General features: G+C 43.7%; 1 protein-coding gene across 7 annotated transcripts in view; it reads right to left on the bottom strand.

The window, feature by feature from the left end:
• Positions 1-22,252, bottom strand: part of CHD7 (chromodomain helicase DNA binding protein 7) — a 131,872-nt gene extending 109,620 nt beyond the window's left edge. For 2 of the 7 annotated variants that reach the window (XM_048286432.1, XM_048286431.1), the window contains exon 1: positions 21,495-21,933. The gene's annotated coding sequence lies outside the window, so the exon portion shown is untranslated. Of the gene's footprint in view, positions 1-19,331; positions 19,663-21,494; positions 21,934-22,210 lie in introns of those variants that run through there. The other 5 variants (XM_048286425.1, XM_048286430.1, XM_048286427.1 and 2 more) reach the window with 4 other exon arrangements.
• Between the last annotated feature and the right edge of the window lie 2,959 nt (positions 22,253-25,211).

Genomic DNA, 25,211 nt, shown 5'->3' with positions numbered 1-25,211 from the left:
TCCACAAACACATGGTATTGATCAGTTATTATCAACAACAAAAAATTCATATGCAGTCCTTAAGGATTATTCGTAGTAAATCCATCTACTTCAGCAATCTAGCCATAAATCTATCTCCATAAACAGACACATTAGATGATTTTCGCTGTAGGTTGTAATATTTCTGAGTATGTTTAAATTGCTCTCAAATTACGCTTTATCAAATCATCATGCTGATTGTAAGATAAGTGAATATAATCAGAAAAGGTAAATTCTACCCTCTATTTCTTATGCACCCTCTTCTTAAAAATCAGAATCATTGTACGACAAAGATTTCATTACCACCCTGTTCTGACAGAAACCAATATTAATTATTATTTGAATTAACCTTTGAGCCATAGTTTTCATCAGTACTCGGTAAAGACATGGACAATTTCTAATTACATTCTACTCTCATTATAAGTCACTAGGCTGTAAAGCTGCATCTGACAAGACTGCTATACTTGGCCTTGAAATGCTTTGGACTTCACTATAAATCTTTCAGAAACATCCATGAACTCACTGAATACAAGAGCTATCACACAGGATGCTTCTCCAACAATTTAGAAGCCGTTTTAAAGGGATACCAAGTGTGATATGACTGAACTGCAATACTATTCCTAAAGCAAAATAAATTATCAGTGTCTTTATCATTCGGCATCACTAGATAGATGAGCTTTTACCAAAATTTACATACAGTGGATTCACTCAGTCTATCAAGTGCAATTATGCAGTGATCATCAACTAATTCATCATTATATTCAACAAATAGTATAAGAAAATTAAAAATTTATAGACTGAGAGAAATCTGATTCCAAAGCTTACAGCAAGTACCTACAACATAGGCTGTATTTATTACAGACCAGAGAGAAAGGTTTGATCTATTAAAGAGTTATTAGTTCTCTAGCAGGAAATATGGATTTTAAGGGTCATAAATGAAGAATAACCTGTAATTAATATATAAAAATTAGTGCAAGAGGGCATTATTTCTTTTGCAGTTTTTCAGCTTTACCTCACATAATCACTTTGCTGCAGTCAGTTACCTAGCCAGAAAAAAATGAAATATACACATGGATTTAGGGAAAGTGAATGCTGTTCTGGAGAACAGGTTTCTACCCTCGACTATGCCAAATCTCTTGAACGAACAAATTAAACTTCTAACAGAGTGATTTCTGGCTTTGTAACTCGAGCCTCGCTTTTGCAACTTCACAAAGCTCACATCTATGACTAACTCCAAATGTCCAATCTCTAAGCAAAAGACAGTTTTATTTGAAGGAATACCAGAGGCTGGGATCTATCAGGTTTCAAAACCAGAACTTGACTTAGCTGCTGACTCAAGACATATTTCAAGATAACAGAAGCATATTTCAAGATACCATTTTTAACCTTCCACTGTTGAAAATACCTGTATCTTAAAACAGAAGCCTCAGTATGTAATCAGTCTAATTCCAGTGAATGACATTTCATGTTAAAGAAACCTTGACTTGGACTATGTGTCACAACATATAATACTTTAGATTTTGTTAATCTCAAAAAAAAAACAAAACCCCAACCAATGATCTTCCTTCACAGATCATTTTTATGGATGCTGTTAATTACACAGAGGATCCAAGGTATTAATTCCACAAACATTTTAAAGAGAAATTACAAGACACAAGAGAACCTAATATGAAGTTCGGAGGATTAACACAGAAAATGCCAGTTGTGCTTGTATTTAAACATATTATGGATTCCATTAGTTAATGCACAGCAATTTTGTAATCACACAGGGTAATGATGGTCCATGACTAGAAAAATAGATGGATTTAATCAAACTTATCACGAGACAGAACATGGTAAGAGAATTCAGATCTCTTGATTTTTGGAAATGGCTAGAGATGATGGATGGGACTCCAGTCTATAAAACTGCAGTGTTTGTAGCACTGGTGTCAACAGTGTTAGCAATTCTAAACATGCCTCCATTAATCCTGTCCACATATTCTGAAACTATCCAGGCCCTTCACTTTAAGGCCCCAACTTGCTTACCCACTCAAATTGGCCATCCTGGTTTGTTGCCTTTTTCTTTTCCTTGCAGTTACATGCTTTTCAGAAGTTACTCTAAACATACAGCTTCTTTGTACTACATTAGCATCTACCTGAATATTCAGATAATAAGTTTTTCTTTTATGCCCAATACACTAAATGCCCACATTATTCTTCTACTTCTCTGCTAAAAACATGTAACTAGTAGTTTGACTATTTCTTTTCTAGACATATGTGGGTAAAAGGAGACTAGAGGAAAGAAAAATCATCATTCTTCACCATACATAAACTGTGCTTACGCAGAAACAGACAATTAAACTCTTACTGCTTATCCTTATGTATCTCATTAATAAGAACATGTGGCCAAGTGATGGGCAGATGTCTGATTCAGACCAATAATCATATGGAGAAGGGGGAAAGGAGGCATCAGAACCATGGTGGGATTATCTGTCTTTATGAACATTTTAAAGTACTTTCCACATAAGATTTCCAAGAGTTTACTACTGTAGTTAAACTGAAGGGTAGACCAGAAGGACAAATATATATCCAAGCCTTTGAAAAAGCAAGGAAAACTGACAACTTTCTGTCAAAGAGTCCGTTTTGATTTTATCCTACAACAAACCTATGTTGTGACTCTATTCTGCTAAGGCATAACTGTTTCACGGATCACAGAATCATGGAATAGTTTGGGTTGAAAGGGACCTTAAAGATCATCTAGTTCCAGTCCTCTAAAACAAAGCACATGATTTAATCTCATCAAACTAATCAACACATACACCCTTTTGATTAAAATTAAGATAATACTTACAAGATCATTAAATCATCAACAGCAAACTTATTTGAAAAATGTATTTGGCCAACAGAAAGGTGGCCTTTTAAAAGCCTCCAAAAGATACTGCCTTATTGCTGGAGTGGAGGGAACACAAGTGAGACATGCCTTTGAGAAGGATCAAAGAAATAGAAGTAAAAAACCTATAATCCATGTTCATGCTACTAGATTAAAACCTACTTCCCCTTTCCAGTGCCACTTTCAAAATCCCATCTGTGGGGGAGGATAGGGGACAAGGAGGTTAAGAGAGAAAACAACAGCATTACAGCACCTCATTTTGCTTATCAGCTATTCATAGACCATGACAAAATCCCCAACTGTCCTCGTGCCATTTTTTCACATCAGATTTGCTAGCGACGTTTTTCAACAAGCCTATAAGCAACATATTCTAATAAATCAGCCTATAAAAGCACCTATTCCATTTAAACCTCAGTGCTAAATGACTGATAGCTTGTGATCTTCCAATAGCAGAGATACATCCTACTAATGCACAACTACACAGCTTTTAAACAAATTCTAGATTTCCCCTCTATTCTTCATGAAAGTTACTTAGGAGGCGAAATTCAAAATGGGTTAGTTAGGGAAGAGATAAAAAAATGAATGGCAAGAGCACCCATTCACTAAACACCACCTAAGAGAATCTACCATGCCAGAACACTCTGCTTTTAATTCTGTCTAGGCTGGATTACTTTCAACTCTTGTTACTTCAAATTCTGTTACCAGCCTTTTCTTTGCAAACAGAAAACAACCTCTCCACTTTCTTCTAGGTGCTTTGCTTGTATTAGTTGAACTAAGAAATGACCACATCCTAAAATTCCTATAAGTTCTTTTGTAAGACAAACCCTGTATTTCTGCATAGTTCCTTTTCCTGTTACCCTCAACAAATTTACATGTACAGACATTGATTGCAATTTAACTTTTTAGTAGAAAACAAAACAACTGGTGAGTTTATTTTGTACATATGGCATGCTATCTAGAAGCTGTAGTAGGTTTTATGAGAAAGCTTAAATATTAACTTAACAAAGCAGGATCATGACTCCTCAACAACTGAAATAGGCACAAGCCTTTCATGACACCTGCATTCTTGTTAAAGAAAAAATTAATTTTATAAGATCTCTTTTAAACTTCTGTTTATTTCCAAATCTTATGAACTCATACTTGCTACCCTTCAGAGCATCCATTTTGAAAATGTAACTGCTCCTTCTCTATAAAACTAGTTTGCCTACTTTCATGACCATGAGTTCTTAAATATTTCATGATCTTAATACAGCTAACATTTTTTTCCATTACTTTACTATAAAATTCCTCAAATTTGAGTTGCTTATGGTGAACAACTGTGTGAGTGCATGTTACAGTCTACTTTGAAAGAGCAAGTGACTTTCGGGAGAGCCTCTTCCCTAACACAAGTTATCAAATGAAACACAGAAGTAACAGTGATGCCCATGACTTCAGATTTACAGACTTATGAATTTCCAAGTCATTCTCAGCAAAGCAACATAATTCTCAAAAACCCTGCAGTATGAAATGGTTATTATTTGTGCAATAGTTCTTCTAAATATGGTGCTCACACATCTATACATGAAGACATGAATAAACTCTTACTGTTCCACCACTGCTTCAAGCACCAAAGGTTTTTATACAGAGTGGTACTGTAGCATGTCACATACTATGATAAAACAGAGAGACCTCAGTACTAAACAATTAAATAATATACTACAGTACAGTTTTTCACACAGAGAGCCAAGAAAAAGAAAAGTAGAAGTTATGACTCCCATGATAATTGCAGCTTGATTGTAATACTGTTTTATACTGTATATTTGAACAAATGCTTCAATTTACAATTGATGGGGAATTATAACTGAAGGACACAGTCACATACTTTGTCTCACTCCTAAATAAATCAATGGCATTCAAAATAAATTTCCATCCTACTTGTACAACTTGGTAAGGTGACTGGTTTTCTGGCAAGAAGAAATTACAGTATAAAAGCATTTAAACTGTATTTATCAAACTATTTATATGAAGTTATAGTGAAACACACAGGGGAACACTGCCACATTTTAACTACAACATGGACTATTTAAACATCCACAAAATTATATTACAATTCAGATTTGTTCCTATCATATTTGACGTAACTGTACCATGCTACTGCTAATGAAATCCATTAAATATGTTTGAGCTTAGCATTCCTAAAACAGCAGCAAACAACAAAAATGCATCATTGGAGTGCTTACTTCCAAAGAGAAAAAAGCATTAAAATGAGGAAGCTTGGTAAGAGAAACAAAATCAGGCAGTTGGACAAAATGTTTACAGACAACAGACAAAAAATACTATATTGAAAATGCAGAGACACGAGGAAAAAATTGCATCACAGTTAAACCTCAAGGTGGGGAAGCTATCACTAAGAACATTTCTCAAGAAGAGGGGAATAAATTGGACAAAAGAAACTAGCAAGAAAAATTGCAAACAAAAGATATGTTCCTAGAGGGGCAAAGTCATAAAAGGTCCTTTCATAAATGCCAGTTATATGAAGCCTGCTAGAGAATCCACTGGACTAACATATAATCAAGATACGAAAGAAATACTCCAAGAAAATAAAAACTACAAGTTTTCTGCATCTCCCGTCATAGGAGAAGCTAAGGGAAGCTTTCATCTTTTTTGGCACATAAATCCTCAGAGGCAGTTTTGGTCGAACCAAAGCAAACAGCAGCAAGTCACCAATACATTCACCAAGAGTTGTGGGGAGCTGAAGGATAAAACAGCCTATCTGTCCGCTATGCTGCATAATATCTCAGGTTCCAAACACTGCCTGTTGCCAGTGGTGCCTCAGTTTTGAAAGATGGTCATACCTTTAGCCTGCCAAGAACTACAGACCAGCAAGTCTAACATCCCAGTAGGGCAAATAAGTAGAAGATAGAAGAAACACGGGCACATACCTAAGTACAGACTACAGAAGTGACACCAATGCTTTCCCACAGCAAAGTCCTGTCTTACCAGTACAAGAGATTTCATTGAAGCAATTGATAAATGGCCAAAGTCTGAGCTAACTTGGATGACCAAAACACGTGCCAGCTGCTGAACAAAGGTCTTCCAGCAATGGTTCTTAAGGAAACTAAGCTACAGCAGCAAAGGAGGGAAGGTCTTCACATGGATGGAAGTAACCAGTTCAAACCAGGAAATGAACCTCTTTCCAGACCTGCTCTGACAGCATGCACATAAAAGATCTAGAAACAGGTGAACCTTGAAGTGAGTTTGCTAATAGTATTAACAACTTAATTTTGCTAAAAATTAAAATCAACTATGCAGGAAGCAGCAGACCTTCATCACACCCATTGAAGGTGTAATAAACTGCAGATGAGATTCAGTGGAAGGAAATCAATAACAACACACATGAGAAAATACAATCTGACTGTTTTACATACATTTTACTGAGTCCTGACACGATTTGGGAGCTAAAATAAATAATCTAGGAAAACCAGATTTGTCAGAAGAGTAAACAGAATACTGAGCATGTTGAAGAAAAAAAGAGATGGAAAAAACCTCACAGAATTGGATAAGAAATGGGATACACAAGCCTATGATGTGCTTATACCTTGCTGCATTGCCAGTGTTTGCTCTTCTCACCTGCACTTCAAAATTAAAATTACTGATGGACCAGAGAGAGGTGACAGGTATATGAATACCCTTCAGAATCTCCAGCCTCAAGAAGGGCTAACCAGGGAGAGAATAAAAAGTTTACAAAATCAGGAGCAGCACGGAACAGGTACGTAGCAAACCACTGTTCCTTTAACAAGGAAACTAGAGAACATCAAACAAAACTAGCAGGTGGTAGGTTCAAAATAAAACAAATAAAAGGAAGCAGTTCTTCATACAATGTGTACTTAAGCTGCAGAACTCATTGCCACAGTCCCAATGGAAGCCAAGAGTTTACACAGACCAAGAGAAGACTAGATGAATTCATGCAAGAAAAATTCATTAAGCATTACCTATCACTTTTCCCAAGACAATTCTGAGCTGCAGAGCTGTGGAGGCTAAGGGGCTTGCTCTGTTTCTGGATAGCCTCCACCTTGGTTGCTATGAAATAGGATTCAGACCTCTGGTACTAAAAAAGAAAGATGATATTTGCAACATGGTTTTAATAGGTGTTGACAACTATGCTACTTCAATAATACACTGTTTCCAGTATAACATTTCACCCTCCTTTCATGAAGATACTGTATTTCAGTCCATGTTACCAGTACTTCAAGAATGCAAGTGAGATTACAACACTTCAGAGGACCATAACGTGAGAGAGACAAGGACACCCAAAACTGTATCAGACTCTGCTGAAACTGTACCGATGCTGTATAAAAGACTAACCCTATTCCAACAACAGAAAATTCCAAGAGAGTTTATGATCTGGTTGTAACCCCTTAAAGGAGTAAAAAAAAAAATAAACAGAAACACTGACAATACTAAATACTGTAGCACATACAGTACATCTCTGGATGTACTCAGTACTTACAGGGGGTTTTAAGTTCATTTTGTTAACAACTCAAAAGAGTGTGGTTTTAATAACTCAAATCAAAGTTGTGTTATACTCTAAAGTTTTAGGAATACTGAACTTTTATTAAAACTATCTTTTCAGGTTTGATGGAAAAAGACTTAAAAACAACACTAAGTGGTGCAAAAAATTAAAATATTCATACTTTTCCTAATTTAAACAGCAGCTGTAAAAGATAATATCAGCTCAAAGCACTGGCCTGAAGCTTTACTGCTGTTATAAAAAGGTACTTAAAATAACTACAACATATTTAGGTTAAGCACTTAAAGGAATTACTGGAAGACTGAATTCAATCCTCAGTTCCAATCCACAAGTCATTGTGCAATGTCTTAGCTGTTGAAAACAAACCCTCTCTATTACCTATAAAGTGGGGACCATGCCCATCTCCTGAACTGGGGGTACGGAATTTTCCCTCTGCAAATACAGAAGACATGGTGATTGCTTTTGTAAGCAATGGAAGAACCCAGTCTCTCTGCACCTTCCTGCTTACCCCTGCTTCCTCCAATCCATGGAAGGTGCTGCTGCCATTCTGTGCTGAGCGCAGCTCAAGCTTGAAGGCAGCAGCCTATTCCCAATGCAGAACAGACCTTCTGCTAGACCACTGTCAGAGACAGGAAGAACATGCCAGTGGTTTATTTTCAAGGACTCTAAATGATCAAAGTTTTCACAGGTACAGTAAAACTCACCATAACCCCCAGATCACACCCAACACCCAACTTCAGTTCGGCTTCAGTTTAGTTTAGTCAGATTAAATACCTGACTTGAGATGGAAGAAAAACCTGACAGAAAATGCAAATCAAAATGGCTAATAAAACAGTAGAGACTACACTCTCTGAACTCTTCCTACTGCTAAGCCAAAGCTCAACATATTATGGCTGACCTGTTTGGCAGAGTTTGTTCAAGAAACTTTATAGGACAAGAAGGAAGTTTATGGTCCCTAAACTCAATACACAGAATACAATTGTTTAGAATTTACTCCTAAGAAAAATATTTAAAGGAAGAAGACAAATTCTGAAAAATAGCAGGCTGTTCAGATACAGACTCTGAACACTTAAGACAGATTTTTTTTTTTTAAGTGCTGAATGTCAGACCAACTGTCCTTTTAAGGACAGCATTTATCTACTTCACGAGACCAGTAGCAAGACAGAATTAACACTTGGTAAAGAATCAAGATCCTCTGCCAAGTGCTGCTTGGTAATCAGCAACTATTACACATCCCAATATGGGAGACACAAAACACATCACTATGAACCTGGCACACCAGTTTGGAGTAGCATTTCGGGTCCTGGCTTCCAACTACCTGCTCAGGTCACTAGCCTTGAAAAGAAGAAAAACCACCCAAGCACTCAGAAATGCATGAACTAAACAGATATTTTGCCTTCTAATACTTCCATGTTAAGTGGAAGACAAGGAGCATCAAATTCACTCACTGGAAGTGAATGTACTTTTTCTTATGGTACAGCAGAACTATGTGCTCAAAATTTCTCCTGCTCTTTCAGAGCAAGCCTTGTCCATATGCCAGCATCCCAAAGTGGAAAAATACCCTCGCTGCTCCTATTCCAACACCTTGTTTTGGTTTTTTTTGAGGCAACGAATAAGTTCCTTTTAAGCCCTTCCTGTAGCAATGCCTACCACACCAGACACCTCCAAATTTAATCCACTGGAATAAGCAGCCTTTAAATTAAGGTGTTGTAAGGTCATATAGCAACAAGATGATCGGATTAAAGAGGAAGTGGAGTTAAGTCAATACTGAGTCACTATTTTAACTTCTGTGTTCAAGACAACAGCATGATAGCCTTTCAAGTACAAACCAGTCTTCAAGCAGGATGGCTGAAGAACTTTTCTATTAAAAAAAAAAAAAATTTATTTCTTGTCTAAATCTCAACATGAAATGCAGGACAACAACTCATCAGACAGACAAGATCTGGTCCCAGAGACAGATGTTTTACAGCTGTGCTTTGGGCTTCCTAAAGCCCATTAGAGCTAGCACATACAATTCCTAATGTAAACAAGCTGCTTTTAGTAACTACAATATTCCCTCTGAACACACACAATGCTAGTCAGGGCCACCATCCTCACAGTTTTCACCAAATGCAGCTTACAATGTCCATAAGATAGAATTTGTAAATCCCCTCTCCTGTACCTCTTGGCATCCCCAGTAGATCCTGAAATGGAATTTTTAGATGTAAAACACAAGGAAAAGAATCTAGATGGTGCACTACATGAAGGTTTGGTTTTTTTGTAACTATGGCAAGAGTTTACCTTCTAGTAATTGCCCAAATCTTGAGAAAAACAGGAAGGAAAGCACGAGCTTCCACTCTTCCACCTGCCAAGAAGCCCCTTTCTGTCACACTGCAGGCAATATACACAAATAACTAGACAAAAAAGCCAGAGCTCTTCAGAAAGCAAGCAGCTTCTAACGCCACGTTGCTGCTATGCTGAAAGAGTCACCTCAAGCTGAGGTGGATTGAGCAAAAGCTGCAGTCAGAATCCCTGACTTTTTGTAAGGTGCTCATTCCTCTGCTGAGCTACACAGTGTAAACTGCCCATATCTATGGAGAGCAGCAAGAGCACTGTGTTACAGAAGTGACTAACTAGCATGTTATTTGATCTGCAATGTACTTTTTTTCCCACCAATTTTAACATGTAGGAGTGCATTCATGTCACTATCAGAAAGCTTTAGATTATGAGAGAAAGTAACAGCCTCAGCCACCTACTAGGACCAAGCTCTCATTCCATCTCAAACCAGCAGGAAAATATAAATAGTTGGGATAAAACTCTGAATAATGGAATCCACGGAATTACTGACTGATGAAACTTGATGACACTGAAACAACACTGACTTGATAAAATTTGAGACAGACAAATTGACTCAAAGCTGATGAACCTAATGGAGGATTTCAAGCTTGCAAAAAACAAAAAAAGCACCACCACCACCTCCCTCTCCCCCTTTCTTGTGAATAAATTGTTTCAAAGATTAAATACTTCACATTTGAAAGAGCAAACAAGTTATTTATACATTAGTTAATCTTTTAGGCTTTAGTTTTCCTACCTGAAGAGGAAAACTGATTTCTGGGCAGTCAATTATTAATTCTAACAAATTGTGTCTAGCATGCAATCCATAGCATCACCGGAATAAACAAATTTTAATATCCATTTTAACTCAGGCCAGCACATTTTTCTTTTCGTGTCCTTTGCTTCACAGATGATTACTCTATTTCTCTTTCTCCCATGAAGGTTCCCAGGCAACTGATCCAATCCACTTGCTCACTGCCACCAAAATGAAAAGATGAAAAGGCCTTGCTGCTCTCCAAGCCAGCAACCCCCCTTGTCCTTAGTACCAGCTCTGGTGTTCATCAGATCCTTTTATGAGCCAGTTTGATTCATTACAACAGCAAAATGCTCTCCATTTTACAGAGTTATTTTTCTGCCATTTTGGTGAACTAAAGTGGCTCACAGAAGGACCTGACAAGCACTGCTGCCGAAAAAAAGTAGCCAAGCCATGTGGTTGTGAGGAAGGGTGCAGGGGGACAAAGGCAGAGAGGAAACTTCTCCTTTCAGAACAATGTCTGGTTAAATTAGCTCACTGCATTTCGCAAACCATACCCTGACTTACAAATTATTAGAAGGACCACAAGACAACATTCAACAGCTTTCAGCTATCTTCAGAGCTACAAAAAAACTTATCATACAAAAAAAAATATAGTAATATGTACTCTTACCCAGATTTAAGTATAATACTCTACCAGAAGAAAAAAAATTCTTACAAACATAAAATCAAGACAAGAATACCCTAGAAGAGGGGGGTAAAGAAAGCCTGGCAGATTTCACCCTGGGTTTTAGGGGGGGCTTGTTTGTTTTTTAACTTAAGACACAAAAAACCAAAACCAACCAAACAAAAACAAGACCAAAAAAAACCCCAAACAATCCTGGGAGCATGACCACCAATCTCAATAAGCATTATGATGGAGAAACAAGTATTTCTGGTAAGCAGAAAAGAGCAAGAACTTTTGTCACCACAGTATCCAAAGTAAACCTACCAGGGGACAGCTTATGTACGTGCCTAAGAGAAAGTACCTTGAGGGAGGAAGGGAGGCAGTCAGTCAAGCCAAGAAGGTGGAAGCAGGTGCTACAGATGCCTAGTCCCCAGGTTTTCTGCCCAGTGATTTCTGGCCATGAATCAATCTGCCTCCTTCTGTGATGGATTGCCCACTGCGGATGTACTGTTTCACTCCAGAAGAGAGAAGTCAAGGTGTACCAAATGTATCCCTCTCACAGCCACATTGAATCGATCTTGCTATTCAAAGTTCATTGCCTACCTGGAGGCTCCTCGACACAGAAACAGCTGCTTTCAGTATACACTGAGGAGAAGCGGCACCCTGCCCCAAAACACCACCATCATCACACCTTGTCAAATTAGGGAAGGGATTTTCAGCCTTCCTGACCCTACCAGCTTCCTACCAAAAATCTTAAATGTTGGGCAGCCACAGAACACACCGCTGAACTCCATGTGACACACAGGCACACAAAGGAAGACAGCAGCAGATCACAGAAGCTCCACCAGGGCATAAATTCAGGCACACAGCCTGCATCCCAGCTGATAGTAATATCCACCTCTAAGAACCCCTTCTAGTCCAGTTCCTCAGACAGCCAAAATCTGCATTGCCCAACCAGCCCCATACTGCACAGTCCAGTTGTGCCACTGGTCATGCCACAGTCTCAGCAGGAAAGTCACCCTTCCCAGCAGGGAAGTGAACCAGTGACAAACTAAAGGTTGTCCATCCAGAGAGGCAGGCAGAAAGGCAAGCATCCTGGTTTCTTTTGAGAGAGGAGATAGAGAAAGGTGAAGAAGAAAAGAGATCAAGGAGATTAATCTTTTAAATCACTGTGTTAGGGAAATTCCTTATGAGAAGAGCTATGGAAGCAATTGCGTTCACCTGCCATCTTTTCTGTAGCCAAGGTTTTATTTTTTGACCTCACAAAATTAAGTAGTCATGGTTTGGGCAGGGGGCAGCAACAGGGTGTGAGGCCTTAACTTCCATGAGAACTCACCATTCAAGAATTCAGTCACCTTAACCACAGCATTTCTCTAATTTTAGCCATGGTAAGTGAAAAGCCACACAAACACCTCCCTTCCATTTTTCTTTCTTTTTTTTTTTTTTTTAAATAGTTTCAGTGCAACATCTAACATGCTCAACTTCTAAGACTACTACTTACTACAACGATTATTGGACCCAAGTTGCAAGACATGTTTCTGTTCTAGTGCTGCCTGTAACAAGGTGATTCTTCCAACCGCCGTGCCATTTCTACGAAACAACCCCTTCCTTCTGCATGGCTGCCACAAGGTTCAAATCCTGTTTGAACTATAAAAGTATGTTCACTAAGAGTCACTTCTGTGAGGGATGACAGCATGGGCTGGGGAATACTGCAGACCTGTAGTAAGGAGAAATGCAGGTGAAACCAAGGCAAATTTTTTTCAGTAACCTCTGTAAAGATTACAATAGAATTAAAGAAGCACGTTTCACTTACTTCTGTACAAAAAGAAAAGAACCAAAAATGAAAATGACAATGTACCTTTTTAGAGATCAATACAGAAAGGGGGGGGAAGTGAAGCTGAAGCCTGCTTATTCACTTCCCCCCAGTGAAAGAATGACGACTAAAGTAAAGATGAGTGAGGCTGTACCCCACTTTCAGAGCTGAGTGAATGCAAAGCACAGCAGACAACTCACAATGGTACTGATAAATAAACTGAATTACTTAGCAGGTCTCTCCCAGACTTACATCCTGAGGCAGTCCAGAAACCCCTATTTAACTCACTTTCTGAATGATTCCTTCTTAAATCAAGAGAGATATTAAATTGCTCACTATGAACTCTCAGTTTAATTCTTCACGGTTAAAACAACTCGAGGCAAGAATTACACTCTTAGTGAAAGTCCCCTGATCAGAGTTTAAAGGAATCTCTGAACTCACATAGGCAATGGCTACTACGTCAGAGGGCCTTCCTTTAAGTCATCCTGACACGACACCAGCCTGTGAAGCCTGCCTGATCTTTCCAGGAACTAGCAACATAGTCCCCGTACCTCTCAAACCAAGAACTGGAGATGATGATCTGCCTGCTTTTTGCCTTGCAATAAACCACCAAATCCAACAAGCAGCTACTTCAGTCCAGAAGCAGCACAAACCAGAGCACATTCTCAAAAATCCACAGGACCTGCCTAGACAGCTGAGACAAAAAAATAAAATCATATTCTTAGATCTCATTTCAAGCCAGTAACTGCAGTTATGGTTGTTTCAGTATATCTTATCCCACATGAGAAAACAATACACATTCAAATACAGAACTTCAAGGAGCAGGATACTTGGGGTGCCTGATTTCTGGACTTCAGACAGGCTGTCCTGTCCACGAACAGGTAAGGTTTCTAAAACATTTGTTATACCCTGAACAACTAATTAAGATGCATCCTTGGAATTTACCAGTCTCTCACCTTCATGCAGTTTTATCTCAGCCTTATCAGAGTGATTTTTGAACATCTGTTAGCCTCATCATTACTCTCCTTCCCTCAATCCTCCTTCTATCGAGCATTAAAAACCATGTCAGTTGTATTGCCTTTCTGGCTGTTAATCTTCAACTTGAAGAGATACTGAAGTGCCATTCTCTACAGCACAGACTGACATGCACTTTCCTGCAAGACACTTTACCAAGTAGCATTTCAGCTTTGCATTTCAATCCCAACAACTACATTGATGGATCCTCTTTGAAGCAAAGAATATTTTCTCATAAGTTGTCATCAACTTGGACTTCTCACTCACTAGCTCATCCAAGTTAATACCAAAGATTTGAACTGAATTTCTCAGTTTCTATTACATAAGAGCTTGTTTCACTTTTCTCCCAGAACACCACTACCTACCTCAATGCTTTCTATGATGAAGACTTTCTCTGTGTTTTGTCCTATTACTGATCTCAAAACTTCTAAAATTCCAGCTTTCAGTCTAGCTTTAGTTAGTTTTCACCTGAATTCTCTCCCAAAGAATGACCATTGCACCTAGTGACTACCAAATATTCCTTTGCACTTAGTGACTACCCACTTAACAAATCCTGTTTACCCTGTAAATAAATCCACAGGCTTTCCTATTTTAAGATCGAGGACAAAAGTGCCTTTATTAAAGTATTCCTTGGCCTTGCTCCATGTTCTGATCTGCTTTACCACTGGTCACATAGTTCCTGGTCTCCAAAGCTTCCCTATCACAATCCCCTCAGGAGCTGCTCCCCACACCCCAAATTTCTCTGCTTGGCAAGGGATGGCCCACAACGGCTATGTCCATTTCAAAATTGCCATGGGACTAGACCCTCCCCACTCACAACTATTCAGTGCACAGAGCAAAGAAAACCACTACAGCTCTAACTATCTACTATTAAAAGATGGGGGAATGTCATTTTCATGACAACAAAACTTGAAACAAGAGAATTTTCATATTCAAAGGGTCATGAAGAACCTTCGGAAAGCTGCCAGTGCACTGAAGCAGCCCCCTGCTCTGGCTCTCTGCTGCTGGCCATCTCCTTGCCATGACAGCATCCAGGGGCTAACATGAGACTTCATCAAGCTTTGGTACAGCCAGCCAGCTCTTCTCACACCAACTTAGGCATCCTCCATGGTTTCAGTACAAAGCAGCATTATTAGGAGTTGAAACGCATGTTTATTTTGCCACATATCCTAATTATCTAGGGCTGGCAAGAAAACACAACTCCACTAAGCAAACAGAAAGCAGTATGAATTGGAAAAAAGATTAAAAACCCAACAGGAAAGGCACAATCTGAAGAGGAAAAAAATCCATGGGAAAGCTGGGGGGAGGGGAGTAGGGTGGGCGAGAAAGAGAAATAAAATGTTGAGTTCTCAGAGCAGGACTGTCTCTGCTGCACAGAAGGAATCATACTTCGTACATCTGATGTACACCTCCACAAAATGTTTTAAGAAGTGACACTTACTTTGTAGGTAGAAATCAAAATAAACTCCGGGGAGGTCAATTTCTTTCAAACTCACCAAGAAATTTTAAAGCCAGCTACTTGTTGAAGTTCTAGCAGTAAGCAGAAAGCTCAGCTGAACAGCTTAAAAAGTGGCTCAAGGACATTAAAATAAAGTGCTTCCAAAACTATCCAGCACTGGATTTGCCACATGCCAGCTACTCCCAGGCAGGTAAGTTGCTGCATTGCTCTCCCCAGCCACAAGCTCATATTTAAATAAAACCTGAACAGGACAACCTCTAGGATCAGGACCGTATATATGAAATTTTATTTTCCCCTCAGAACCATTAGGAAGAGGGCAGACATTTTGGCTGCAATGACTTTTTCCAGACAATTGATTCTCAAAGTTATTTATTCCCCACCATTCCCCTCAAGGCCCTCTCATCACAGCAATTGTCTATGTCAGAGGAAGGTTGGACTCAGCTCCCATGAAAGCCAAGCAAAACCACACCCAAAATAGCTATATAGGTCACTACAGAGCAAAGGGAGCCCTACATCATGCCAGCAAGGGCTTCTGGTTAGTTCCCATATGCCAATAAGCTTTCAAAGTCATGTGTTACGATGTTCTACTAAAACAGTAGCCGATTTGATAATTAGCACTCTTATTGAATTCCAACTTTTAAAAGAAAATGTTTAAATTAAGTCGTTGCTTTTTTTTCTTTCTTTTTTTAAGGAGAATGCATTTAGCGTAAGGGCAGCCAAACAACCAGGATGTTTAGGAACCACTACTGAGCAGCTCTCAGAGAAGAACCCAAGTGGCAGCACAAAGATCCTTGGTTCTGGCTTGGCTTCTTCTAGGTGCATGTTTACATCCTTGAAAAGTCCCAGTGTTGGAAGCTGAGAGCTAATCAGCTTTTATATACTTAAGAATACCCTTAAGAGCTTTGTTGTCATATTCGGGCTCTTGGAATGTGTCCTTTAGGTCATAACCTCCTTTTTATTTTTTGCATCATGCCTTCCAACCTCGTTTTCCAAGAAAGATTTTTAGTGCACAACTACAACGTGGTATTTCCATGACCGCTGATCTCGGGTAAGATACAAATCACTGAAAGTTATTCAGATTGTGCAGATGGAAAGAAATCAGGAGGAAAACTTCCATCAGGTTTCACTATCTTGTCAGAAACCTAATAAAAACATGAGATGTTTCTGCATATTGTACCTCACTCCTTCCTCTGAAAGGATTTTTAAAAATAAATTATAGTTGGAGTTTCCCTTTGCCTTTTTATCATTGCTACGTCATAGACAGTATTTGACGCTTTTTTCCATTAAAATCCAGTAGTTTGTATTTGTGCAAACAAGCTATTCACAGAAATATAAATTATGAGAAATGATGGAGGTAATGTCTGTCTTAATGATGAAGCTAAATTGATAGCTAAATGATGAAAGAAACTAAATTAATACAATAACTTTCTGTTGGAAAAGTGAAGTCTAAAGCCTCACCTACACACAAAAGACTCATTTGTCAGAAAGACAGTTTAATTATTTACTAAAATTTGCAGTTTTCCCATGTATACAGGGAACATTAAAGTAACATAAAAGTATCACCTGTGTTACTTATGGGCATCAGTTAACCAGCTCATAAATCTGACCAGTTAGTGATTTGTTCACAGCAGAGAAATATATAAGGGTTTGGAAGTGAGGACTTAAGGGAACTAGGGGAAGGAAGACCTTCGGACACACACACCACTTGTCACAAAGTTGCCTGTACCCTTGCTAGCCACACAAATTTCTTTGAATAACACCAGATTCACAAGAGCAAATACTGACCAGCACATTCTAAAGGCTTTCCATCTGAAAATTAATGTAAAAATGAGTGGGAAATAAGGGATAGAGGTAAGGCGTGGGATTCAAGGAGACACCTGCATTTATTTCCACCCTCTTTCTTTCTGGTTACTTTTTTCCACCTCCTCCCACCTTAGCAACCTCTATGTATCACACCATACGCCACAAACAAAACCAAACCCCAGATAGAGAGCTGCTATAGGATGCCTTGGACATGGCAAAACACAGCCTCACTGCCACACTTCAGCAGCTCTGGGAAAACCTGAGAAGTCCCTATTACTCAGGCCTTCCAGCTTTACAGAAAATCACGCCTGGGTTGTCTTTGTTTAGGTTTTGTTGTATCCTCATGCTGCAGGTTCCACTGCCCGCAGAGCTGCCGGCCGTGGGGCACAGACCTGGCACGGAGCCTCCCTGTATGCCAGGGCAGGACAGGCCCGCCGACCACGACACCCACCCACGCCGAGCCAAGCCCAGGCTGGGCAGCACATCCCCTTCTTCAGTACAGTGCCTGCAGCTTCGCCATCGGCCTGTTCCACCTTGACTTGCAAACAACGCGTTTTACGTCTTATAAAAGTCCTAATATTATTTGAGTGTTAACGGGAAATACTGCGAATGTTCATCAAAAGCTTTTCAGTTCAAAACAGCAAATAACTCACGTGGAAAAAAAACTACAGTCAGGTTACCTGACCCCTCTACATGGACAGGGAAACCTTTACAGTGCTCCTTTGACACAACTCTTCAGGTTTCTGCATTAACCAAATCCAAAAGGAATTGGTCGCAACTGAAATCTCCCATCACTGTACACGGTTTTGATTACGATAGTGAGTATTCCACTATACCTCTTTTTTATTGGTATTGTTACAATGCTACATTCCCAGAAATTGTTATTTTCCTAAAAGGACTGTGTGATCCTTGCCTATGATTGAAACTTTCCTTCATTACTGAAGGGGCAATAAAATAATTTTGGGTTACAAATAAGAGGCTTTTTCCCACTGTTTAAATAACCTAACCAGGATTTACAAGCAATAACAGAAATGTCATCACACTGTTAAATATTTAGTAAGATATTTGGTCAAATATGATTATCCAATTAGTATCAGTGAATCAGTAATTCAGTTAAACTTGCAATCACAAGCATTTAATACTCTTTTAAGAGCCTGTGCAACAGCTTTAATAATGATCTTTATAAATTTCCTACTAAAAAAACAGCTCATAAGAGACTGAAAATAAGCAGTTCAGGTTAACAGAAAGACAGGACAAGGAGATGTGTGAATTTGTGGCATTCACTAATACTTTAGTAGTGGAAATTTCGTTTTGTAAAACTGTTTCAAACTTCAAGTTATGTATAAGACCAAAAAGAATTCCTTTTTCCAAGCAGCTGTGGTTTTAACAACTAGAGGAAAATAGTACACTATCAAGAGGATCTCTGCAAAACCCTGAGCACATTTACAATACCAAACAAGAAGAAACAAGCAACACTCCCCACTTGTAGTAGCTGGAGATAGGAAAACATACAGAATGTAATTGTTCTGATCATCTGTTACAAACCTCAGAAAGAAATGGTTAATTTTCCCCCAGACTGCATCTTATTTTAAAAGGGATTACTAGAATTTTTCTCCTGCTGTTGTAAATGCAGACCCCTTGAATGGAGCTCTCTAACTATCACCTCACTGTTAAGTTTGTAAGCAACCCAGACATCTAAAATGTGGTCTGTGCTGAGCAATGTGATTTTTTTTTTTTTAATTTTTTTAATGAGGGAAAAAAGTGTTGGAAACTTTCACAGTGGAAACTAGAGAGCTTGGAAGTTCCTCTCTCAGCAGTGCCCAGCAATGGAGAGGAAAGTGTTCTGCATACGTGCCCCAAGCATCCAGCTACATTTAGCTTTCAGCCTTTTTATTATCATTGTCAATGAATGGGCCCCAGTCAAATTAAAGCTGCCATTTTAGGTTAAAGACTGGAGAGCCTCTGTTGTGCAACAGCGAGACAAAAACACTCCAAGCGACAGATGCAGCACTCTCATTGGAAAATTATGGATTTCAACTTTTACAAAAAAAAAAAAAAGAAGAATAATTACGGATCATGCTTTTTAATATGAATTATATATTGATACTCACACATTACCGCAAACTAACGGGATTTATAATTGGGATAAATCAGCTACCCATGCTGCTAAGGTCATAGTCATTAAGATTTTTTTTGCCGTCGTTAGAATGGATGATCTGTGAGGAAACGAACAGAAACATTTTTTGTTCAACTTGCTTGTTTGTACCTCCGCCAGTCCCGTATAACATGAGAAAAGAAAAAAGGGAAAAGGGGAAAAAAAAAGAAAAGCTAACACATTCTCCCGAAAGCCATCTTCCAGGATAAACACTGCCCGCGATCTGCTTTGATGAGAGTAAAAATCGAGACGAACATCGACACAGAAACAAACTTATCGCACCGAGGTTATTCTGATATTCCCCAAGCCAAACATCCGCGGAAGCCCAAGTGGCAGGGGAAATTAAAAAAAAAAAAATTTTTTTAAAAAAAAAAAGCTTCTCACAAATGAAAAAAATCGCCCTTTTCTGTAGTGGGGAGGCACGCTCGGCCCCTTCCCAAACGAAAACAAAGGCAGAAAGTGGGTAAGTGGGGGAGAGTTGCGCGGCGCCGCGCAGCCCCGCAGCGGACAGGGAGCTCCCGGGCATCCATCGCTACTTTCCTTTTGTCCATTGTCTGTTTAAAAAACAACTACTTTAAACCCGGGCGTGAGCGGGCTATCGGGGGGAGCCGGGGAAATCGGCTCCATTTCCAGCCCGTGCCCCACGGCCACCCCCTTCCCCAGCACCCCGACCCGCCCCCCCCGGACACCCACCCGCGAAGACCGGCCCAGCGGCGCGGGGCGCGCCCGGAGGGGCTCCCCCGGCGTGGGAGCGCGTCCCCTGATTTAGCGCTACCGGGATAAATGAAGGCAACGTAATGATGGCTGCTCATTGCCTGCAGCGCCTTCTCCCTGAGACTCACTAACAACCCTGCCCCCCTCCCCCCGCCACCGCTCTCTCACACACACCCGCGCACACGCACAGGCGCTGCCCGCTCCTCGCCGCCCCGCACGCAGCGCCCGCCGCCGGCCCCGCTCCGCTTCCCACCGCGCCCCGCGGACCGAGCGCGGCCGGACCCCCCCCTTCGCTCCGCGCCCTGACCGCTTTGGCCTCAAACCACCTTTTTCCGCTCACCCTCAAAATGGCCCGGAACGGGGTGGGGGGGAGCGCGACGAGGGGAGCGCCCTGGCCCCGACCCCATGTGCGCGGCGGCAGCAGCGCCTCCCGCCCGCCCCGGCCCCGCGCCGGCGGAGCGAAGGTGCCCAGCGGGGTGAAGCCCCTATTATGCGGCGTCCGCCGGCACAGCTCCGGCCGCCTCGGGTAGCGTTCTCCCTTCCCGTCCCCTCCCTCTTTCCCCCGCTCCCCTTTCTTCTCCGGCCGCCGGGGAGCGCCGGCCGCCCCCTGCCCCCTCCCGGTGCCGCCGGGGCAGGACGATCCCCCCGCCGCGCGCACCGGCGGCCGGAGCGGCACCTCGTGCTCCCGCCTCCCTCCTCCTCCTCCTTCTCCTCCCTCCCCGCCCGCCTTCCTGCCGCCCGCCACCACCCACCGCCCGGCCTCTGCTGGGGGTGCCCCCGCTGCGGCCCGGCCCCGGCGACCCATGTGCCGGCACGGAGCGGGGCGGTGCCGGGCCGAGCCGGGCCGGGCCGTGCGCGGCAGGGAAGCGCCCTCACTTTGTTAGCGCTTGTTGTGCCGCCGCGGCCGCCGGGAGCCGTCAGCGTGGTCAGCGGGGGGAAGCGCTCCCGCGGCCATCCCGGCCGGCGCTGGGCCCCGCCGCCCCCGCCGCGCAGTTTCACTCAACTTTTCCCGGATTTTTAGTCACCCTCCAAACTTGCGGAGAGGAGCGCGGGGAGAAGAGCAGGCGGGAGAAGAAGGGAAGGGGAAGGGGCGCCGGCGCTCTGGCTCCCCGGTGCCCTCCCCTCCCCCGAGGCGAGGCAGGCGGCCGGCCGGCCGGCCGCAGCACAACAAAAAGCCATTTACACCCGGGGAAGTGCCCCGCTGAGACATCCCCCACACACACCGCCTCGCCCAGAGCCGCGGCAGGGCTCAGCATCCCCCACTCCCCTGGACCGCCGGCAGCGAGCACCCCCGCGCCGCTCCGCTCCGCTCCGCCGGGGACAGAGACCTGCCGCGGGTCCCCTGCTCCATGGCCGGCGCCCGCCCTCCCTCCCTCCGCGCCCAGCGAGCTGCGGGGTCACTCACCGGGCCGGTGCGTGGCCGTCGGGGACCGGTGTGCCCCGCTCGCTCCCTCGCTGCCCTCCGCCGAGGGGCCGGGGAGGAGGAGGGGACACGCTCCGGAGTTGGTGCCGCCGGCCGGGGGGGGCGAGGCGGGGTGCGGGTCTCGCACACAACACACACGCACACAACACACACGCACGGAGTTGCTCGCTCGCACCGGGGCTGGGCTAAGAGGGGAGGAGGGGGATCCCTGACCGGGGCGGGCAGGCGAAGGAGGGGTGGAAGGGAGGGGAGGGAGAGGAAGGGTCAGCGCGGGTCTCGGGTAGTTTCGGGGTCTCCGCCGGCTCCGCTTCGCTCCTTTGTGTAATTTCACTCGATTCAAGTTTAATCCGATAGTTCCCGAGCGAGCGAGCGCGCCCGCCGGAGCCGAGCCGAGCGCGACACCAGCCAGCCAGGCGGCTGCCGCCCCCTGCGCCCGCCCGCCCCCGCCGCCTACCTTCCTCCTTCCTCCCTCCCTCCTCCCTCCCTCCGCCGCCACAAGGCGCGCCCCCGACACCGCCCCCTCCCCGGGGGCGAGCGCCGCCGCGCGCCCCGCCCCCGCGACGTCACTGCCCCGCCCGGCATAATTTATGCAACGAGGAGAGAAGGGGGGAAAAAGGAAAAAAAAAAAAAAAAAAGAGGAGAAAAAAAAAATAGGAAACCCCCCCGCCCGGGGCGGGGGAGGGGCGGGGGTCACTAACCTGCCTGCGCGCCACCCGCCAGCGCCCCGCCGGGGCTCCCACCGCCCGCCGGCCGAGGCAGCGCTGCCGCGGGGCACGGCGGGGCACGGCGTCTTCCGTGCGCTCCCCCGCCGCTCCGCTCCGCCCCGCCTGACCGGGCCGGGGGGGGGACTGCTCCGCACCCCACCGCACCGCTCCGCTCCGATCCGCACCGCACCGCACAGCGCGGTCAGCGCCGCGCCCGCCCGCCCTGGCGCGTCCTGTCCCGGGAAACTCCCGGTGAAGCCCGGGGGGTGTGTTGTGTGTGAGGTGTCACTGTGTCACTGCCGCTCTTCAAACTTCCCAACCGCGGCGGCGAAACGAAACCGAGAGGCGTCCCGGGAGGCTGCCCGGCCCCCCGCCGCCCGCCCCGGTCCCGGCCCCGGCCCCGGCCCCGGCCCCTGCCCCTGCCCTAGGACGGGCAGCGGGCACCGCACCCCCTCCCGCCTCTCTCATCCCGGCCACCGAGGCGGGGTGGGGCGGGGCGGGGGTAGGATCGCCCGAGACCGCGGATTAGGGTGGACTTTGTCCCGAGCGGGTCGGGCTTTCAAAGGGAAGCGGCCATTAAGCGCTGCCCGCCCGCCCGCGGCAGCGCCCCCGTCCCGGCGGGGCCGCGCTCCCCCGGCACCGCACTGGCACCGGCTCTGCCGCCGCCGTGTTTGTAAGCGATGCACTCGAATTCCTGATACAAACCGAAACAAACTCATTCCTTAAGTAAATTAGACAAATCCCACCCAAAAGTGATTACCAGTAGCGCGCTTAGCGGTCCTCCCCTCACTGCTCTGGAAACTAAATAAGCGTCTTAAAAGAATAAAGAGATTAAAACGTAAACCCAGCGCAAAGATACTCGGCATTACAGGAATTTTCAGCGAGTCATTTGACGAGATAACTTTTTACCATCATTGTTTGTGGCAGGTTGGAGAAGGAAAAACAAAGTCATGTGCTCCTGAGCAGGGACACCCTCCCCCTCCAGCTCCTGCCGCTCCTTTTAGGGGGCTGTTTGATGCACCCACTCTCGTATCTCTTCCGTGGGAAAGAGAGAAGGCGTCCTGTCCTCACAGGATCTCACACGGCTTTTCCTCTACACTCTTTTTAACATGCGGTTAGTAAGCTGGGAGCCAGATCCAGACAACGTGAATGTCAAAAGCTTATCTCGCTTCTTGGGTTGTTGGCTCCCTCAGTCCAGGTGTCCATGTTGATTCCGCAGCCATGAGGGCCACTACAGCTGCAAAAATATTTCAGGCTTCTCCAGAGGAAGTATGACACTCTTCCACATTTTGTCATTCATGTCTGGCCTACTCAGTCCCTCTTGGGTTTAGGGGAAAGCACCTTTTGGGAGAAGGGAAGGTCTGCAGTTCGAGAGGCATCACCATCTCCCATGCAGCTGGGCCCACGCAATCACCCAGAAAGGGGCCAGCAGCCGGCGTGGTGTTGCCGTGCCAGGCTTTCAGCTGAAAAACGTGGTGAAAAGCTGATAGCACGTGATGGTGCAGTAGAATATACTCCCTGTTCTTCATCAAGGTCTTCTATGAAGTTAAAAATAGCAAGTGGAAATAGTATTTAAAAAAAAAAACACTTTGAAGCAGCACATGCCCCAAGCACATCTTCACTAAATTTACCTAGTTTACAATCATTCTATTTTTAATTTGCATTTCTTTACTTTTTGAAAAGAAAAATAACAAAATAACGAACCTACACAGAGGTATTCTCCCCAGTGACTAAATGTAACCAGTTTCATGCTTGCCATATGTTGACAGACCAGAGAGAAAACAGCTTAGAAACACTTAACCCAAGTCTGTTTTTCTGCATGTATCATTTAAGTGCACCCCTAATCTGACAGCCAAGCACCCTGGTGTAGCGTAAGCCTGCCTGGAACTCCCCTTGCTTTCAAAGATTTAAGTTCTCCAAGATTTAGGGGCGCGAGAAACTCATTCTGAGACCAACTGCCAGCAGCCTCAGTGCTCCCTCTAGAACTTGTTTCAGTTTCTTGTTGAGCAGAAATCAGATCGCAAAGCTGCAGAGCATGAAAAGTGTTCAAAGCATATCGTGGTGACAGGGTGAGACAACCAAAGAAATGCTGCACTTCTTTAAAAAAAGAAGTATATTAGCAGGGCAGAAGCAGTGAAAGGGAACATGGATAGGTACTTAGTTAAATGTTTGTTCCATGGGAAAAAAAATGCCCCAGTCTCTACTGTATGTATCTTGTAGAAGGCACAGAACCAGCTCCTCGGGTCCCATAAATCATTCTCAGGCCTATGGAATCAGCTGGCTTACTACTCAGGTCATAAAAATGTGCAGGGAGTCTCCCAACGCTTTCCAACATTAGAAGAAACAGAATCTGCAAATAGCATTTTCACATAAGGGGGAGAATTACAGCCACTCTCTAACTCCTCAACAACAGGAAATGGAGAGTAAGGAAAAGTGCTGCAGTGGTTTCACCACTCCAAGGTGGGACACCATCAAGGTGTGGCACAAGTTCACACACATGCACGCTTGATGGTAGTACCAGACACGGACAAAATACATCATTGTGCAGCTGCTACGGAGGAAAGATTTTTGAAACCTTAACTTGTGCTTCAGCCAGTCCTCAAAGAGAAAGCCGTAACTCCACAGGTTACCAACAAGGCAGCTTCACATGAGAGTGAGGAAACAGCAACACGGCATCTTCATTATTAACCTTATTGGTAACAGCTTATTAAAATACCCAAGAGATGACAGGGATGAAAATTCACTTGTAGCCAGCCACCCAACCCTTTGTGTGCTGTTGGGAAGCAGTAATCCATCTGATGTAGGCAGCCATTTGGCTCACAGATTAGAAAGAATTTGCATTAATGGCTGAGAATTTCAACAGCAGTTGCAGAGCAAGGGTATGTGTACCAACAAAACCCCAACGAATTGCTACACTTTACCTGACCAGGTAAACTCTCAAGGTGGGGATGGTGTGTACCAAGCTGAGCAAGTTGCTGTGTATGACAGGCACAGC

The sequence above is a fragment of the Corvus hawaiiensis genome, chromosome 26 (assembly GCF_020740725.1).
Source record: "Corvus hawaiiensis isolate bCorHaw1 chromosome 26, bCorHaw1.pri.cur, whole genome shotgun sequence".
Classification (NCBI taxonomy): domain Eukaryota; kingdom Metazoa; phylum Chordata; class Aves; order Passeriformes; family Corvidae; genus Corvus; species Corvus hawaiiensis.
Note: the sequence above shows the minus strand (reverse complement) of the source record. Positions and strands in the feature narration are given on the sequence as shown.